The following is a 15,594-nucleotide window of genomic DNA, read 5'->3' as shown; positions in this document are numbered from 1 at the left end:
TCTGTTCACCGCCTCGGCCATCGAGTAGCCCCGCTCTCTTCGCCTCTTTTTTCATTTGCTCGCTCTCTTTCTCTCTGTTTTTCTCGACGCGCCTTCCCTCCCCAAGACGTGGCCGTACACGCGCGTAGGCCTCGCTTCTTCCGTCTCCCTTCGCGAACGAGCGCGCAACCGTGTCTTCTTTCTCTTCTGGTTACTGACCTCCGAAAATACGAGCCGAAGGACCCAGGCGTACACACGTCTTTTCAACCAACGAGCTTTCCACTCTAATCCATCTTTTCACCGCGACTAGAAAGACGGTCAAGGGGAAGACTGGTCGAGCCAGATCAGCAGGTCGAAAGGGGGTGTGATTTTCCATTGTCACGCTCTCGAATATTCTCACAAATTTTGGGAAACTCGAGTTAGCCGCGTCGAAAGCGAAGAACGTCGTTCCTACTGTTTCTTCTTTTCCCTTTTTTATTTTCCTTCGAAAGGGGTTTGAGTCCACAAGTCGAAGATAGCGTTAAATGGAACGACAGCCGTGGAAGGTATGGAGTCACGCAAAAAGAAACGTCTCTTAAAGGCGGCTGGAATCGGCGATCGGTTAATTATATAATTTCAATCGACGTGCCGTTTTTACGCTGGCTTGTCTCTTCCGTGTTTCTTGCTCCTGGTTACTGACCTTCGGAAATCCGAGCTATCAGCCGCCACTCGTTTTCTTTTCGCGTTTCTTCGGCTTCGTTCTTAACGGCCGAGGAGCGACGACGGGGAATCTGGTGTTGATGATCGTGGAAAAACTCGCGGATCGATTTCGCCACTTCCTTTCTTCGCCACCGTGATAATTATCGCGTAACTTCGCTACCGTTCCAGGCTCTACTCTTCTGTCATCGTATCTTTAATCGTTGCATTGCCCGTTCGATTATCGTTCACTTCGATAACCACGCTTCTGCTAGCGGATCGACGAGCGAAAAAGTAGGAAAAAGATGGTAGCGCGAATGGCCCGCGCGCTATGCCGCGTGCGTTCACCGTGAATCGTCTTTCCGGGCGTTAAAGTCTCCGAGCTCCAATGCCGCGTGATGGCGCAGCTCCGTCGAGAAATACGAGACCCTCGACAACTATGTCGATTTATCGACCTTTAACGCATTGCGTAAGAGGGCCTCGCCGATCGAATAATACGTTTGATGCGTTGCGTCGGTGTTTCCGTCTGTGTAATCGTAAATTTGAAAGTCGATTGAAAGTAACGACGAGGGCAAGCGCGCGATCACCAGAGAATGACCGCGAATGAATTATTTTCCATGTCGATCGTCCTCCTCTCGAGGATTCGAAACGCAAGAGAAACGTGAAATCGAGAAAGACGGATACGACGAGAAGAGGAAATGGCGGTGATAACGAAGAACGATAGGATGCAGCCACTTTTACATAATATCGCGTATGCTTGGAAACAACCACGCCGCGAAACGATGCCGAGATCGATCGACCGTGTCCTGTCGAATTACTCCCATTGGTTAGTCGCGTTAATTTTTTTCGTTCGTCGTCGCGAAGGATTTCTATCGAGCCTAGAATGTCTATGATGGGAGCGTCTTTCTAAGCAACGTCCGATTAAAATGCACGATGCTGCGGTGGAGAGAAGGGACGAGCTAACGCGCGATAGAAGCGACGAAGGTGAATTGTCTTGAAGGTAAATATACCGCGTCGTTAGGATTATGCTCCAAGATCGTCGATCAAGATACTCGATCGTCGCATCGAACAGCGTTCCATGAAAATCTGCTATCGGGTTTCCTCCTTCGCGCTTGTCGTAAACTTCACGGAGACTGTTTTTATGTTATGTCCTTTGCCCGTTAGACGCGTAAAACTAAAGACAACGAAATTGATTTCCCATCGCAGCACCGGCGTGGAAAAATTACTCGACATTTTACGAATATTGTATAATTTTAGAGGGATATTAAGCAGCTTATTAAGAGTTTGTATTATTTCAAAACGTTAAGATTTATTTCTTGGAAGCGAGCAGAACAAAAAATTCTATCTCTGGATAATCTCTGGAGGAGAAGAGCGATCGGTCGTACCGCGCGGAGCGGGTAACCGGAACGGAACGGAACGGAGTGGAGCGTTCGCAAGTGGTTACTGACCTCTAGCATCGAGCACTCTTACGCTTGCACTACTTAGCTAGCTCGTCGTTACCGAGCTGCGTAGCGAGCTGCCGTGATCATGTTAAATCGCCACTTTTCTCGGCGTACCTTCGACGTTGCGGCGTTACCTTTACCTTCACCTTGCGCTTCCCGCCACCGTCGCTTCCGCTCACTGAGACGCCGGAAGGCCAATAACGCGTTTCACCACTCTTCTACCGGAAGCGCATTCTCCGATCTATGTCATAGACTCTTCCTATATACGTAGAATCTTCGTGCAAGGAATTTACTTCTCTCTACGTTTTTCGTTTACATATATCGTCGTCGTTGTCTAATTTTGCAAAGTGCTTCTTAACGTCGGTAACGTTTTCTTTTCCGTAAAAAAAGGGAATCGTTGAAAATCGATAACGTTGAAAAGTAAAAGGTTAAAACGCGCGAAAAAGCGTGCCGGCCGCGGATCGACTTTCGAACTGAGCTCAAATTGAAATCACGTTCGCGGAATCGGAAGAAAAATCGACGATTTTCCCCTGATATCGCGTTAAACGTGATTCAGAAGCGCAAAGTATGACACGGCCGGCGAGAGATGTCCGCTGCGAGTTCGTTAACCCCTGAAAATACTCTCTTACATCGTGGTTGCGTGCACGGCGCACCGGGATGCACTAGTTTACTTCTTTCCATAGAGGTGGAGGTGGTCTTGTCTTGATTGTGTATACGTGTACGTTGCATCGCGCCGCGGCGCTTCTCCTCACCGGGACTCCGCATTAGAAACTTCACCTACATCGGCCAGATGCCTCTCTTCTTGCCTCGAATTCTGCACGGCATTACCGCCGCCACTGCTGCTTCGAACAGTAATTAACTCGAACGATTCAACGATCCACTGTGAAACCAGGAAAGTGTATAAACTTTGCTAACTCTAGCAGCTCTAGATTCAATGAAAACTTTCCAACATCGATGTTAGAGATTTGCACGGTTAACGTTATACAGCACCAAGGAGCGATGCTTTTTCCTTTTCACGTTCCTCCGTGGATTATGTGTATCAGGATGAACGATGAAATCGACGAAAGAAAGTATTCCCAATTGATTCCGTTAGCTGGAAAATCTATTTCACCTACATTGCAAGACTAATCTCGTCTCCGCGCAAAATGTAATTACGCGCTCGAAATTGCCACTGTTTTCGAACGCGATAAGAACGTCCAACGATTAGTGCGGATGACAGCTTCAAGATTTGCAATCAAGCCGCGTGTTCGTTTCAACATAAGAAGATCCAACAATCATCGAATATTACGTCCAAACACTCTGTAGAATTATAGCGTTATAAATTTCGACAAACAGATTTCTTCCAGACTTTTTCCTCGAGTTATTCGACACTTTCCCTGCTTGCACGGTAACGCTTCCTGCCTACGACTGTTGGATCCGCAACGAGATCCTCGATTTAGAAATTTTAATCCGTTTCCATGGAGCGAAGGTCCAATAACCCACGAGAACCTTGAATACTCGATGGACAGCTCTATCCTTGAAACGTCTTCACGCCAGCTGCTTAATTTAACATTTGCGTATTTTGAGAAATGTCTCTCTATCGTGGCCTTCGCTGCCGAAATACCCACGCGTAAACTAATGCACAATGGCACTCGATACCACTCTCCTCCTCTTTTTCGATTTTCTAATGAAACTCTATATAATCCCTTGTACAAATCTCAGAATTATCAAATGAGAGAAACAAGACTCGGTCTGGGAAAGTCATCGAAATGTCGACGCTCGAAAGGGAACGAGCGTGGAGGTCAGGGGAGAAAATTGTGTTAACGTTACTCGAGGCTGGCTTACTCGTTTTCGTTTGGGCCCAGAAATTCGAGCGGTACGTCCCTGACGGTCTCAACGTCTGGCTAGGCTAGGCACGGGAGTACTGTTAGCTTTGGGTCTGAGTCGCGAATCGAATTGAAAGGAGAAACGAAAGAAGAGGAAGAAGAAGAAGAGGATGAAGAAGTAGAAGTAGAAGAAGAGAAGCACGAGATGGAAGAGGAGGAAAAAGTTGAAAGGGAGGAGGCGTTGGTGGTAGAGGGAGAGGGGATCGGGGAGTGGGTAGAGAGCTGCGTGGAATCCTAGGGTGAGCCATAATGTAACACCAAGTCGGAAACATCGAGGTTCGTCCTCGCTTGCCTCGAGCGAGGGACGCCGCCGCTCGCTCGCTCGTTCTTCGTCCTCGCTCGCCTCGAGACCGCTCAGAAGTGAAGTGGCACACAATGCGTAAGAGTATTTTCAGGGGTCGACGACCGCTCTGCTTCCTCGAGGCTGTCCCTAGCGATGGCTTTGACCGCGAATCGAACGGTATCGACGCCTCGCACTTGACAAGCCTTTCATCGTTCTGTGTCTGGCAGAGATAACTTTTACGATTAAATTCAATCGTGTATACCTATGTATCAGTTAATCGCAAATTGGTATTCGATAATAGCGAACTTAATATCGAATATCAATCAGATCGGCACTATGAAATTGAACCGAGTCTGTCGTTATCAAAATCCTTTTGCTTTCCCTCGCGGTCGTCTGTCCCGTTATTTTTTCTTCTTCCTCTATTTGACTCGCTTCTTTTAAAAGTTGTAGCTTCTTGGTTGGCCTGAAATACAGTTAAATTTCTAATCTTAAATAATATTGCATCAGTGGGATAGACCTAACGTTTCCGTGAAAAACTATACGTTATGATTCGTTCCAAGCGCAATATTCGAGCATTTAATTAACCGGGCGAAGGTCTGCCACTTGCGATCTTTCGTTTTCCCAACATGGATTCGAGAAACTCCGACGAGAAACATTCGCGCTCGTTGAAAAAAAGCACGGGGTTACGGTTCAACGATTTTTTTCGCCGCTTTGGCGACCGGTTTATCACATTTTTAACAACCGGTTCCTCTCGACCGACCGTTGGAATCGCGTTACCGATTGTATGCAAAGCGCACGCAACGCGGAAGTTTTTGCACCGCGAAAAATTTCCAAGGGTTACAAAAATCACCATCCTGTATGATACCGATTTTCATCGAGCGATCCTGCGCGAAAGCCAGGAAACCACAGATCCTTGGTAAAAAAAACGAAAAGAATCAGTGGTCTATTCTAGTCGGTAAGTCATTTTTTGCGCGGAGTTCAATGCTCGAGGTTAAAGGCCCGACCCTGAAACTTTCAACCTGTCGAATTCGTAGCCGCTGGTGACTAAGCTTTCCATCTATCTCATATCTACGATCGCGTTATTGTCGTGCTATTTCGTAACTAACTAAGCAACATACGTATACGAATACACAACGATCCTCCTCCGCGTTGCTCGTTCGATCGCGCACAGGAAACGCGTGCTACGTGACGCAAGATCTAAATTGGCGTTAATGCCGCGCAAAAAAAATACGCCTTTTAACATTTTCGTATATGATCGCTCGGCCACGCTATTATAACGGCAACAACGTGACCCACAGAAAGATTCGTCAACCTAAGAACGTACGTGTTCTAGGAAAAAGAGCAACGACATCGATGATCAGCTCCTAGTTCGATTCAATTCCTATCGTGCAACGATTTTGAATATCCGCGGATGAAAAGCAGCTGTAAGACGTTATCGAAAATGATCGAATCGTAGCACTGAGCAATGCGACGAACAAGCTGGCGAGACATTGGCGATCGAATCGATCGTAGGTTGTCGAAGCGGTATCCGTTTCGGGGTGAGAATGGGGGCGCGCAAGGTGATCGCGCGATTCCGCTTTGAAAAGGGAATTCTCCCGTGACACATTCGTTTTTATCGCTATCTGGCTCGAGCACGAATCTCAGCCGTGGTTTCTGGGCATATACGGAAAGTCGGCGAGTCGTATGCTGCTCCGTATACGAGGCATTGACCCGACGTCACCGCGTTTCGTTCTTGTACCTGGCCAAGCTCCTATGGAATGACTCGCTTACTGTTCCTCGCCGCCATTCTCGCAGGTGTTTGTCCCCGTACGTAAACAAATCCGCTTCTAACGGGGTTCCGAAACGATTACGTTCCCCGTAGGGGAATACAGGACAACGTATCGCCTTACGTAATCGTCGATTTCGACTGGGTCCGCTTGCGGTACGGTCGAATTCTTGCGACCGAAACGAAACTTCCTCTTCGGTGAGAAAGTCTCGTAGCTGCGTACGGTCTTGTCCGGATCGTTTTTGTAGAGTCTAGAATGCTCGATTAATTAGAACGGACGATTGGCAAGACTTGGCGCAAAAATCGTTACTAACTTATTATTCCAGAGGAAGATAACAAATTGTCATACTAACGAAGCACTAACCGACGACGTTACAAGCTATTACGTCTTTCAGCGAATCATCGCTCGACGAAACCCAAAGCATATTACCTTGTTCGCTCGAGAAGATTAATTTCTCTGGAAACTACGAATAGAGGTGGTTTAATCTCTTAGGTTGCGCAACGTTCTCGCATTCTACTACCATCTTAGGTCCACCGAAAGTTCCACGAATTCCAAGCTTTCTCGCAATGGCTGATTAAACAGAGACCTAGCCGTTCGAAGGAACATTTACGAATTAAACAGAAAGATGAATGAAAAACGGTGCAGGTGTATCGCAAAAGATTAGAAAGATGACGGGCCCGATGCGCCGGTGCATTCTCGACGTCGTTGGCCGCACGGACTTAGTTGGGAACGAGGAAGACCTAGTTCGAAGGTAGAACGGCGCAACGGCACTAGGTCACGCATCGCAGTTCCTGAACGGCGCGAGCGTTTGTCTATGTGTACACGGGCTTGTGTGTACATGTGCATGTGCATCGAGCACCCGGTACGCGGCACGCATACGCGACGAGAGAGTCCGACGATAGTCGCCGTGCTAGAAGAGACGAGAGGACCTTCTAGACACGACAATCACCACTACGAAATTTCCAACGTTCCAGACTCTATTGTCGTTTATCGATCGTTTTTCAACGATCGTGCGTTAAAGGATGAGGTAAGTTCAGAAAAATGGTCGTAGGAGTGAGGTCGTTCGCTTGAAATTATTTTTGGATATGAAACTTCAAGATGAACATTCGAAGGTTAAAATTTTTTTCAACGCTAGGTGTATATTTTTAAACGTATGCAAAGACCAACAACCTTCTTCGAACAAGATACAACTTTCATCGATGGTAGACTTCTCGAGTATTTTAGAAATTTTTCCCAGCGAGAGCGATCTTTATTGGTTTGATTGCATAGAGCTCTTCCGGTCATCGAACGCGACAACGATCACGATTTTCGAAACAAACACGTCCATTCATGTCGAATGTTTTCGTAGGGCTTTCACCCTCTATCTTCGTGCCGAGGTGCGGCCGTCTTCGAACGAACGACGAGTAAGAGGCACGATCACCGCGAGAACTAACGGTAACGCGGAGTCGTTTTGTCCCGATTGCGTTTAGGGAACTTTTCCATTCGACGGTAACGAAAGTACCGTGGCGTGGCCTGGCGAGCGTATAGGGACCCGCATGCGAGAGAGTGAATTTCGTCATTCCAGCCATCGACGAGGAAATCTACATCCCAAAGATGTACTGTTAAGCGACCGCTCGAAGCGAAGGTGAAACGACCGAGCGGACCGTTGGGTTCAATGGAACCGATAAAACCGAGCATCGATTCGATTGCTGTTATCGACGCCAGCGTGGCTCGTTTCGACCGATGAAAAACGACCTCGCTTCTCTGACACCGGAATTCGTATACGAACCAGCTCCAATTAGCGTTCGAGGTGGATGAACGAGGAGCTCGCAGAGGTTCGTCGAATCGACGAATATGATCGACGCTCGATTCGAATAGATGGCGGGTGTTCAAGGATAGCGTAGTAGTATAATTTTCGGAGTGACAACGTCACTCTATTGTTTAGCGAACACTGGAGGCGACGGATTTCCAAGAGACGTAGGTAGTCGAATTTTTCTCGTCTGCCTGGAGAAGATGGACGCGGTGTTATTACGGTGACAATGCGAACGGGATGAACGTCCTGATCTCGTCACTGTCCTCGGACAATGACCTCTTGTAAAATCGTCGACAAAATTTCGCGAACGTCCCTCGCTATTCACCGATCAGACTTTGGTCGTTTCCAGTACCTGTTCGACGCGAAAGAAAGGAACAAAAACTCGAGCACCGTTATCCGATCCATCAGTTCCCCTAAAAGAGAGAAAAAAAAATTTTCCTGCGATGTTTAGTCGTAGGGGAAAATTAATCTCGTGGCTGTTAATTTCCAGACGCTGTGCAAAGTGGCAGAAGCGAACCGACCGGAGCAGAGTCGGTCCGAGCGGAGCGCGATTAAAAGTGAAGCCTCTTGACCACGTGGCCGGAGGTCAAAGTGGCGTAGGCAGACGTTACTCTCTTCGTCTGGTTGGCGGGTTGGTGGCCGCCGCGCGGTGGAAGCGAGCCGCGAGGCTGGCAGTGGCGGCGGCGGTGGCGGCGGCGGCTGCGACGACGGCGGCGGTGGTAGCGAGGCCTCGTCGAGCTGTATGGTAAGTGTGTTAACAACGTAAGCGGGGTGAACGCCCTCGATAGACCTAGACCCAAAAAGCGCTCGTTCCATGGGCAACTGCCACTGGCACTGGGTTAAGGCGAAGTCATGTGACGTGGTGCAGGCACATAAGTCGTGCACATCGCACGCACACTGGCGCAACGCCATTACTTTCACGCGTATGCGTTCGTTTCTGCTCGCATGGACGCGCACGCTGGGGTTCGTCGGCCTGACCATCTCGCGGAATGCCACGGAATTGTTTCGACACGTTCTTTTCTACGCAACATTCTACGACTCACCGTTACTAGGACGCTCGCTATTTGTCATTTTTTTTTCATTTTCTTTGCTGCTCTACGACGATGGCGGATTTTGGTCAGGAAATCATTTGTCATCGCGCCGCTGACTTTTGATTTTTCGGCGTTACACGCGTTTCTCGTTCTTATGGCGAACGAGTTTTATAACGGACAAAGACGTGTTTGAATGATGGAACGATAGACCGTCTAAGTAGACAGATTCTAAGCGTTTCAGAGCATTCTTGTTGTGTAATTAGCGAAAGTTCGAGATCCGAGTTCAATCGCGCGTCATCCTCGAACCTTTATGATTCATTGCTTACCGTTTGTGGCGTGTCGAAGCATTTTCCTTTCGATCGTTCATCGCCGAGTTCGACGTCACGCGATACCAATACACTTTCGAATATTCTACGAAATTTCAGAAGTGCAGTTCCCTATTGCTAACGAGGAGCGTCGTACTCTCCGTCGTGTCTTACAAATTTGGAGCGAGTCAGCACGGATCGGTGGTCTAAAGATTAAACGAGAATTTCCCTCGTTTTCTACGATTCCTGTTCTACATTTCGACTAAACGGCCGACCGCTCGTCGACGTCATTATCCGCTCCGGGCGGCCGTTGAAAGAAAACAACGATACTTTTTTCTCGACGGCCGTTCACCTCGACACCCGAACTCCTCTAGCCGATAAACAAATTACAATCGACACGTGAACTATCGGGATACCGGTACGTCGACCGTGTGCGAGGATCTGCTCGCGCGACAATCAACGACCATTTTCAGGTCCAATAATCTTGGGCTCCTTACCAAACTGTCTTGAAAATAGAAATTAATCCCACACCGGGATACGAATATTTCTGCCCTGTTCCGCTCTATATTCCCATCACGGATACACGTTACACGCTACTGCGATCGGTATACATCGTTCTCCAAAATCCTTCCACGAACAAGCGTACTCGGCTAAAGCATTTAACTCCATTATTCTTCGTAATCGATTCCGTGATCGATCGAAACTAGTTGAACGAGCCACGATTGCTCGTTCGTGGGTTCAAACGGAAGGAACAAAGGAAAACTCGGAAGTAGAAAATCCAAATAGCGTTTCGCGTGAACTCGATGTTTGGGAGATGAGGATCGGGGCCGCCCGCTACACGATGATTATCCAGCCTCGCATAACTGGCGAGGAAAGGTATGGATGTATAGTACGTCCCAGCGGTCGGTGGATGGAAGTCCATCCTTGATGGAGGTTACTCCGGGCCATCGTCCCACATCTTCTTGGATATGAACTTGTGTCTTCGTTCGACTTGCCTCCGATCGTCTCCCTTCGCTTCTCCTTCGTCCTTCTTCCTGCCACCTCCACCGCGTCCCCGCCACCATCGTCACACACCATCGTCACCATCCTCGTCCTCCCTCGTCTTGTCTCCGTTCGCTTCTGGCTGTGTCGTGTTGCGTGTTGCTCGTCCTCGCCACCTCCACTCGGACCTAATCCCCTCCAACAGCTTCGGCTTTTCTCCTTCTTCGGTATTCCCATCCCCTTCCTCCGAAAGGTCGATTCCAGTGGCGTGAGTTACTCGCGATTCGGATTCCAAATGCCGATCGACGGAGAACTCGGGCTGCCCTTCGTTAAGGTAGCTCGATTAACGGAGATCAAGGGATCGATCAGACCACGCGATCATCCCTGTTCCTGCCGGTGACGTAAAAATCGAAGAACTCCGATTACGATAGAAGAACTTAGTCACTTGCGATCGATAAGTTAGAAGAAAAAGATCTGTAGATAAGTTTGATACGAAGAAAGTAAGTTTGAGAAGAACACTTTCGGTTAAATGTGCTTACAGATATTCCCAGAACTGTCTTCCATGCTGTACCGATTAAATATCACCGTAAATCGGATCTTTATTCCACGATGAGACATCGTACGGTGAATCGGCCAAAATTATGCTAACTCTGATTCCCGAGAAAGAATGAGTTGTCACTAGACTGGGAGTAGGGATAGAGATCTAGCACAGGAGGATGATGAACTGCCTATAGATTCGGGAGTTACGTTGTTTTGAAAGTGAAAAAGGCAACGAGACCCTTAGAAATATTTTTAATTCGATGCCTACGTTTGCTGGCACCGAATGAGTTTGTCGCTGTTACGCGTGTTAACATCATTAACGTCGTTCCTGCTGTCGGCAACGAACATCGTCCCGACTTGTGCAGGAATACCGCGGAAGGTCGACGGACAAGGTAGCGCGACCTGGATTACGCTCGAGTTATCGGTTTCCTCGCACTTTGTCGCTCACAGGGTTAAAGCAATCGCTTCTCGCGATTCTGAAAAAGAAAAAGACTCGACGAAAGAGGCAGCACTCTTGCATCTCTTCTTCGATCAACTCGATCGACGCGACTGGTGATCGATGAGCACATCCTGATCGGTGATCTCAGTCCTCAATCTCATTTTCTATCGACGCTGACGGATCCTTTGAAATTCTTTCTACTCGTGAATCATCAGACAAATTTCGTGTGATTCTAAATACATGATCGCGGAGGAAATGATAATGCAATGGGGGAACATCGATAACGAAGGATTCAGCGAACAGAGGCCAGGTAAACGGCCCGAACGTTGAACCGACGAATGACCTCCGACAACAACGGCCTCCGTTTTCGGTGTCGAAATCACCGCCGCGCCAGAATAATGCCTTTACGGCTTCGTGCTTTCGACTTTTACGACTGATCGTTAAACGAAACTCCTCCTCCATACTTGAGCTTCCGAGCTTGTTCATCGGTTACGGAGAAAACACCGATCTCTGTCTCTGGAATTTTTTCGATGTCTAATTGTCTCGTGAGATTTCGTTGGAAAGGATGTTTCTTCTTAAGGAGTCATGGACAAATACGCGAGCCATCCGCTTAGTCACTAAGAACGGCTGTAACAAAAGCTTGAGAAATTTATGCTCTAGATGGAATTTCCAGCATAATAAAGTTTAACAATGTAGTAATGAAATAAAGTTTAAACAAAATGTAAAAGGCAAGAGCTATGATAACTTTTTTCTTTCAAAAATGTTCTATGCATTCATCCTGTTCTGTTAAAGTTAATAGATCCATTATCCGTAATTCTAGGAAACTCGGAGCTATAGACAATTCTGAAAACGGATCCGAAGGAGAAAGGGGGTGACTAGCTGCGTCGACCCAATAAGACCGAGGGGATTTTCAGGGACACCGGTTACAGAAACATCGCGACAGCTCATGGAAGTCTGAAGAGGAAAGGGGAAAGATGATGGAAAGAGTAGGGAGGAAGGAACACGGTCGAGAGAGGGTCTCTATGTGTTCGGGACGCGGTCGAAGACACGAGACACACGGCGACCGCTCGTTACATAAGTAAGGTAAAGGATCTCCTCTTCTGCTCTCCTTGAGCCGATCCACATCCGCGATTATGCCACTTTCCATCGACCTCGCTTCACCTCAGCTCGCCATACACCGACGGCACGTGTGTACAGTGTACGTGCAACGGAAGCTCGTGATTTTCTTTATGGACTGAATTCGGAACTTCGTGAAATCGATCGACGGGGATCTTGGATTTCAGGGAAAGGATATGCTTGTTTTAAAAAATCGAAAGGCATCGAACGATAACTTTTTACGATTAGTTGAACAAAGTACTCGAAGATACCTTAGACCGATCTTTTAAACGGATGCTTTGGAAAATGAAATTAGTTGAGTTTGAAATCGGAAATTCGAAAATAGAAGATTAGATATAATACTGTATTTTATCTCCGAAATAAAAGGAACTGTGTCACCTTTTCTCTGGCACACCCAGAAGCTGAAAATTATGCCGACCTATTCTGTAGCCCTTGCTACACGTTGTCCGGGAAAATGCTGCGGTGCGAAAAGGATTTATTAAAATTCCCCTTTTTTTTCTCTCGGACCAAAGACGGTTTTAATTAGATACCGAAATTTGTACTTTGATCTATCTACTTTCTTCTCTTTAAAGCAAAGATGCTTCTCAAAAATTTGCCCTACCTTTTTCTCGTCGTTCCCATTACTCTTTCACAATTCTTTGCAAACGGAATTCTATTTGCTGTTGATTCACCGTTAACGAAAATTAACCGCCCGAAAACATTCTTTGTTGGTATCTGTGCGAAGAGGGATCAAAGTAAACGAAACTTGGTCGAGAATAAAGTGCAGCGAACGAATCGGCGGTAATCGAACTGGCGTCATTTTAGCACGCGGTTCCGTATTATGTAAAGCGATTCGCATCGGCGGAAGACGCGTCTTGCTTCGTGGACCAATTTGTTACGTCCACGGTTTTTACGAAACACTCATTCGCCGCGCTGGTCCGTTTTATTCTTTCCCCTTCCATTCTTTTTGCTCGCCATCGCGATGTAAAGTTAATTGGCGTAGCGCCGCGCGGTTACTCGATTTACATGAGTTTTAATTAAGCGACTGCGTTTGCTCGTCTCACAGCGAACGAAACCTACCGGGCCACGTGGAATTTTTGAAGTAATTGTTATGTGTTTTGCACGCCTTGCCCTGCCGAGGTATGAAAGAGGGGTTGGGCAGATACAAATCTTCAAGATCGTAAATTCGCTTTTTTAATGTTACACCGCGAGGGCTATCATTCTCATAATGGCCTCTTTAATTCACCAGCATATTTTCGACAATTACTACGCTCTCTCGTTTGCTCTCCTCATCTTTTGCTCGACGTAAAAATCGTTTCCCGTGATCGTTGAGGTTCCTTCGAATAAATGGTCACTAGATCTTTTTATAGTCGGATTATGGTTCTCCGTGTGAGATCGATGACATTGATAGGTCGTCGAACTTCTCGAATGACCTTGCCTTGGCAAGTATAGCGGTACGGTGAAAAGATTCATAGGCAAGTAAGTTTTCTCCTACTTGACGAATAAAACAGAAATATTGTGTTTGGTATTATCGTTTCTACACTTTAGACGATAAATAGATACAGTTACATACCTTTTTACGTTTCGTTTTTATTAAATTTGTTCGTTTTTTTTTTTTTTTTTTTTTTTTAGTACTTTGCTGTGACATATATTAATTGTTTCAATCTTTCACATTTAGCGGGGTTTGTTCCCATTCGACGAAACGGTATGGCCATCTGGTGGTGAGAAAGCTGAACTAAAATGTCATTTATAAAATGCTACTACGCGAGTACATCTCGTCTGTAATGGCATCTTATATAAGTTCGTGTCACATGTCTTAGTTATTAAAAAATTAGAAGTTCTGTTATGCTACAGATACAGACAAGGTACAAAATAGATGTGACATGCAACACTTTTGCCTCACGTTTTGAGGATTTCCTGATTCTCTTACCATTTTCGTGTCACATGCGATATTATCGATTCGATATACATATATACATAGTAGCGATTTGAATAATATAATACATAATTTACTAGAAAGAATTGGATAACTTACATAGAAAGTTTTCGAACTAGTGTGCAAGATTTGTAAATGATCCTAACCAATCAGAAGTCAGCTAGGCGAAGATTTGGCGCTGAATGACATTATACGAAAAAGCGAGAAAAAATGATCTATACGATTATTAGGTTCGTTTAACTAATACGTTTTTATTTAGTACTTTGTTAGATATTGTTATAGTGAAATTACCTGAGTATAGTTAATGTGTTCGCCGAATATTATTTAAACGGACGCGTTACCAGTCTTCTATTTTTCTATGTTATTATAGTAAAAGTATGTTTTTAAGAACGAAATGTAATAGTTTGTATATTTTGTTACAGATTCTGCATAACATTTCCCCTTTCGCTGGGAAGGATGTAGCGGTATCTCAGCTTTAAGTATGTAAGGATTTTTACACTGTATCCCAATTAACTTTATTCCCCTATTTTTCCGTAAGAATGTAACATTTTATTTTGTACTTCGTTTCATTCTATTACTTGTATTTTACGATATTATTACTTCAAACTTTCAAATTAATTAGCATTGTCATTGAGAATAAATTATAATACTTTATGCTTTGTTGCAAGTTTCTTTCGGCCTTCGCTTCTTCCGTCGAATTCGGCGATTCTGTCTTGACGACGCCTTGATCATGGCTTCCCTTGCGGCACAACGATATCGATGGCAACGTTCTTCGCATTTAATCATCAGTCGCATGCATCTTTGTTTTTCTGGTCACTCGATCATGTCGTAGAATAAAAGGTCCGAATCGACACGTGTGACCGATCGTATTACGTACAATTTTTGACTGGCATGATGACCGCAGGTATTTATTATATCCATGAGTAGTAACCTTTTTTATTTATATTTTATTTTTTAGTCGAGAGCAGGTTTTCTTGCGCATCGCGTTTTTAAATGTTGACGATCAATGCATCAATATGTATGTCAGTATAATATTTACATACTACAATATAAACAATCTGTATAATAGCATAGTGTAAATAATTAATGTGTGTATAAAAGATTGAAAATTACAGAATATATTCATTATAAATATTTATAAAACCAAATTATATTCAATATGATTACGGCATATACTATATGAATATTGAAATAAATTGCGAAATGGCGTTGTTCAAGCATTTTGTAGTGGAGAAGTCTGATACACTCAAACTTCGTTAGCACGAAGATTTTAATTATGATCGAAATTATTATAATGCTAATGATGATTACATTTCATTTTATTTTCTATTTTACTATAGCGTGGAACAACATTATTATTTAAGTTGTATTTTCAACGTAATTTTAGTGCAATTTGGAATATGAAATATGAAGTCATTAAGTCTAATTTTGTTCGCACGTTAAGGTGTATCAAATTTCACGTGTA

At 45.3% G+C, this 15,594-nt stretch overlaps 1 protein-coding gene across 1 annotated transcript in view; it reads left to right on the top strand.

Annotated features, from left to right (window-relative positions):
- Positions 1–15,277, top strand: part of LOC139986170 (protein FAM76A) — a 45,557-nt gene extending 30,280 nt beyond the window's left edge. Inside the window, exons 7-10 of the transcript XR_011799588.1 lie at positions 8,293–8,547; positions 11,919–12,181; positions 14,552–14,612; positions 14,798–15,277. The gene's annotated coding sequence lies outside the window, so the exon portion shown is untranslated. The remainder of the gene's footprint in view (positions 1–8,292; positions 8,548–11,918; positions 12,182–14,551; positions 14,613–14,797) is intronic.
- Positions 15,278–15,594: the final 317 nt, after the last annotated feature.

This window comes from Bombus fervidus, chromosome 4 (assembly GCF_041682495.2).
Source record: "Bombus fervidus isolate BK054 chromosome 4, iyBomFerv1, whole genome shotgun sequence".
NCBI lineage: Eukaryota > Metazoa > Arthropoda > Insecta > Hymenoptera > Apidae > Bombus > Bombus fervidus.
Note: the sequence above shows the minus strand (reverse complement) of the source record. Positions and strands in the feature narration are given on the sequence as shown.